The sequence below is a fragment of the Pteropus alecto genome, unplaced genomic scaffold (genome assembly GCF_000325575.1).
Source record: "Pteropus alecto unplaced genomic scaffold, ASM32557v1 scaffold42, whole genome shotgun sequence".
In the NCBI taxonomy this organism is placed as follows: Eukaryota; Metazoa; Chordata; class Mammalia; order Chiroptera; family Pteropodidae; genus Pteropus; species Pteropus alecto.
Genome location: NW_006434825.1, coordinates 11,554,999 through 11,560,343, shown reverse-complemented (window position 1 = coordinate 11,560,343; position 5,345 = coordinate 11,554,999). Strand labels below are relative to the sequence as shown.

The following is a 5,345-nucleotide window of genomic DNA, read 5'->3' as shown; positions in this document are numbered from 1 at the left end:
CTAGGTGTCAAGAAGCCCTCTAGGATCTCCACAGTGGCCTCACCTTCTACCCCGCAACTTCCTTTCACTTAGCAAAGTGGGGCGACTTGCTCAATCGCTGTGAGCTCTGTAGGTCCAGGGACCATGGTGCCTCATTCACTATTGCATGGTCAGAGCCCACCACGGGAACTCGATGGAAGCTAAATAAATATCCAGATAGCTACTGGGTTATGCATGAGGGCAGACCTTGTAATGTAGGGAGGAGACAAGAGAACTAAGATGTTAAATCGAGCAATATTCAGTCTACGGCCATGCTACCCTGAACAAGCCCAATCCCATCTGATCCCGGAAGCTAAGTAGGGTCGGGCCTGGTTAGTGCTTGGAGGGAGACCACCTAGGAAGACCAGGTGCTGTAGGCATAAAAAAATTAAAAAATATGGGATTGTAAGCTGACAAGGTCTTTGCAATCTGTGAGGTCAACCAAGGGTTGCCTTGCCTAAAAAATAAAAAAATTAAGTAAAATAAAATAAAAAATAAATCAAGTTATATTCAGAGACTGCAATATACTGATCAGCCCTGCAGCCAGACCATAAGGAAACCTGCAGAACAAAGGAAGATTTCTGCTAGGATTGCTAACAACCCATTTCTCCACACCCTGAAGAGAAAACAGGAAAAAGAGTCTTTAAGTGGCACCCTACGCAAAATAAAATCATTCATTCCCTATAGCTAAAACCATAGGGAACCTATGGATTAAAGGCTGGGAACTGCCAGCAGGCTGCTTATGCTACATATTCTTACCTTTTCACATTATGTACTCTTATCCTTCTTCACTGTATGTCCATATCAAAGGAAAATGGGTAAACAAAGTCTTTAAACTGTAACTCACAGGATTTAAAGAATGGTATATAAAGGGGCTTTTTTCTCATCTTGGCTTCTTGTCTTTGCTTTCTCTAGTCTTTGCTTTTCCTTTTCTTTAATAAACTTTCCTTTTAACTCTGACTTTGGCATGTGTTTGAATTCTTTCTTACACTCTCTGCCAAGAACCTTCTTCTGTCTCAGTGCAGGGCTTGGTCTTCCTGTACTTGGGGGAATTTGCCCTGTGCTGCATCACTTAGAACACTGGGGTATCTTCTGCCTTTCTGAAGCAGCCTGGATAATTTTCTGAGTTGGTGCCATCTTAGTCAGTTATTCCACATTGCCCAAAGGCACAGGTCCTCACTTGAGCTCCATCTGGTTCCTTGCTATTTCTCTAGTCTTTCTCACTGTTGTTTTTCTCCTCAAGTTCCCCCAAGAGCACAGAGGCCTGACAGTTTCACACTAAAGCTGAGAACTTTCCCCAAGATTCCTTCTTGCTTATTTCCTGGAATCTGCTTTCCATCTCTCCAGGCTTAGAAAGCCAGTGACTCATTTATTGAGCCAGGAGTCTCTTTTCTGCAGTGATTGCTTGCAGGAAATGTGAGAGGAGCAGGTGACATCATTTTTCACTCTACCCCCTCTCCGTCCCAGCTTTTCTTATCTAAAACCCAGGATTTGTTGTATCATGACAGGCTGTGGCATTGCTGGTTTTCCCCTTGACTTAGGCAACCCTCATTAAACCAAGGCCCTTGTACCCCCAGGGGCTTACCCCACAGCATTTATAGAGATTCCAAGGTCCCCAACCTCTAGACTCCACAAGGACACAAAATCACTTTTGTTTCCTTGCTAAGCTTCCACATAATAACAATCTCTGGCTCTCCCTGGAAATCTAGAAAACTATTGGAATATACATAATGCACTCTTAAGATGTCAAGCTTTCTCATTCTTTCTTGCTACCAGAAATCATACTTTGTAATTGGTAATGATTTTTTAAAATTTCAAATGCAAATGATAGAGTGTGTAGCCTGCACATACACAGCCTTCATATCAGCTGTCCCTGGCAGGAGGTTTTCCCATCGAACAGGAGGGGAATAGTGCAGACCTCACCCACTCTGAGCCAGGTGACCTGCGTGTGTGTGTCCATGTGAACTTTGAGGGAATCTATGGCAGCTGGGTTGGGGGAGTGTGGAATTTTAGAGACTGTTGATGCAACTGAGTGAATGGGGGTAGCATCTGAATCAAGGTGTGCAACATCTCAGTGGGTCTTTGAAAGGCTAGGTGTGTATTTGTTTTAAATTTCTCAGGGTTTTCGCAAATACTGCTTGAATTAAAAATGCTTTGCAAGTGGATCAGTGAAACAAAGCAGAAGGATGGCTTGTGGATAGTGAATTAACCAGGCTTTTAAATGAAGGTTGAAAACAATGCTAGAGGAGTGCAATAACTCATCATCATCATCATTATCATCATCATCATCATCAACATACAGTGACAACAGCCATCATTTTTGAGGACTTAGTATATAGCAGACACAGCTGTCTACACATGCACACACAGACTCACACGGCTATCAGGCCAAATGCAGGTCAAGGAAGTCTTATCTCTTGTAGGTCCTCTATTCTGTCCTGATCTTAGAACATTTTACCCAGGACATGATTTGTGGGATTCAGTGCAAAATAAAAATGCAAAGCTCCTTGTTCAAAATTATTATAAATTTCAAGATGGCAACAACAGAGCATTAAACAATCATGGGGCACTTTTGAACAGGGAACCGTGTATAACTACGTAGCTCTAGGCCTGTGAAGCAGGCCCTGCTTTCACTTTAGAATAACTAGGTTCATTGCTCAAACTTTTGTCCATTGGGAAAATTTCCCTCACAGCTGGGGGGCGAAGGGTGTAGCAAAGAGCTGTTCATTTTGTCTCCTTCAAACCAACACAAAGCATCCTGAAACCAAGCCTGGGCTTTCTCCCTTTCCATTAGCTTGCTGGGCACCCCACACAATGCATAGGTGTGAGCTGAATGAGAGGCATCAGTGCAACAGTGTTAGGTGACATTGGTATTTGAGCTACCTGTTTATATAGACTACTTGTATATTTGGACCTGCCCAAGCTTAATCTGGAATATACAACATATAAATTATAATGGATTTGCTGTTTGGCTTGGCCTAGCTAATGACTTTGTGGATCTGCCAGTACCACTTCATGACAGGCAGTTGAAGCCACATGGTCACATAATAACCCATGATCATGAACTCAGTCAATACCAAGGTCAGGAATTACTCTTCTAATGCTGTAGAGTTCTTTAATCCAGATAGCTTGGCCTTCTCCAAACCTAGAGGTCTTTCCTGTGACTCTCCTGTTGGGCCTTGCCCAAGACTCCTCACAGCATCTTTCTCTATGATGGATCTGCCTCATCATGTGTCTCAAGTGGCAGGACTGCTCGTACTGCAGCCTGGACCTGCAGAAGAGTTTGGTTCTTGTACTAGAAATCACTCAAAATCAGCAACCTTCCACATACCTGATAAATGGATCAGAACAGTAAGACAAAATGTTATATTCTTCCTCCAAAACCCAAACAAGAACAGAGGCACAAAAACAGGAGGAAAACAGAAAGCAAACGGTAAAATCATAGAACTAAACCAACCATCAATAATTCGTGCAATTAGATGTAAATGTACTAAAATGCCAGATAAAGAGCAATTTCTCAAATGAATAAAAAAGCAAGACCCAACTATATACTGTTTATAATTACCTTCAGTTTGAATATAAATACATAAATAAGATGAAAGTAAATAGATGGATAAAGATACACCAAGCTAACAGTGAGCATAAGAAAGCTGCAGTGGCCCTATTAATAGCAGAGAAGGTAGGTTTTAAGAGAATTGGTGGTACCCAAGCTAAAGAGGGAAAGCCACATGGGCAAAGGATCCATCCATTGAGAAGTCATAATCCTATCTGTGTATGTATCTAGTAATGGAGCTTCAAACTAGTTGAAGAAAAGAACTGACAAAAAAGGGAAGAACTAGACTAATCTATAATAATCGCTGAAGATTTTTATACCCTACTCCCATCAGTGGATAGAACAGCTGGACTAAATAATGAGGAAATATGTAGATCAGAAGAACATTGTTAACTACCTTGATGTAACTGATATTTATAGAATACTACATTCAACAGCTGTAGCACTCACATTCTTTTCCAGCAAACATGGTCCCATGATAGACCATACGTTCACCTGTCAAACAATATTAATAAAAGATAAAGAACAGAATATGTTCTCTGACCACAATGGAAGAAAATTAAAATAAAAAAACAATGAGATATTCAGAAAAATCTCAAATATTTGGAAGTTATACAACACATAACTAAAGAATTTGCAGGTCAAAGGAGACATTTCAAGAGAAATGAGAAACTATTCTGAATGAAATGAAAATAGAAACTAAGCATATCAAAACTCGTGCAATGTACTGAAGCAGTGGTTACAGGTAAATTTATAGCTTAAAACACTTATATTGCAGAAAAGAAAAATGTAAGTAGAGATTAGTCCACCAACATTCTCATGGCTGTGTGCTTACAGTGCAGAGTATGAATATTGCAGATCCAGTCCCCTGGTTCCAAGCCTACAAGCTCTCCACCCCGCCCCCTATGGTAGCCCAGAATGTCATTCTGAAACACAAATCCAATTGTGTCACTCTAAACCCTCCCTTGGCTCCCCAATGCTTCAGGGTGAGATTCAAAATGGACCTTGGCAGGCTGGCCTTTTATGACCTTGCTCCTGTTCACCTTTACTTCTCAGGCCATGCCCTGTTTGCCACTGTACCAGATCCAGCTTCCTGAACTGTCCCTTGAAATCACAAATTTCTCTCTCTCCCTTTCTTTTTTGCCCTAGAACTAGGGTTGCCAGATAAGATGCAGGACTCCTATTTAAACTTAAATTTCAGATAAATAATAAGTTTTTAGTATGTCTCCAATATTGTATGGGACAGATGTATATATTAAAAAAGTATCCATTGTTTATCTGAAGTTCAAATTTCACTGGGTGTTAAATTTTTATTTTTTATTTGCCAAATCTGGCAACCTTACCTAGAATGAGCACATGGTGTTCCATCTGTCTATTCCCTGCTTCTTTGCATGGCTGACTCCTTTTCCTGAGTCAGGTCTCAGCTTAGAAATAGCCTCCCGCAAGAAGACACTTCTCCTTCCCCTCTCTCAGGCTGAGGCTACAGTCTTATTACTGTGCCTGAGTTGTGCCCACCGGGCAGGGTGGGTCTATCTCTTTCACTGCTAACTCCTCAGCCCCTGGTATAGTGTCTAGCACTTGGTGGCCATGCAATAAATACTGGTTGAAGGAATAAGTGCTGACCTGGGTCCTAGATCCAGGGCCCACTCCCTGCCTTCCAAGTCTGGGGCCCCTAGTTTTTTCGGGGGGAGGGTGTATCAATTATTGATCACTGCAAACAAATCATTCCAAAAGTTAGACTTAAAACAACAGTAATCGTGGTTTGCTCATGAAT

General features: G+C 41.5%; 1 pseudogene; it reads left to right on the top strand.

Annotated features, from left to right (window-relative positions):
- Positions 1–280: 280 nt before the first annotated feature.
- Positions 281–398, top strand: LOC112478202 (annotated as a pseudogene).
- Positions 399–5,345: the final 4,947 nt, after the last annotated feature.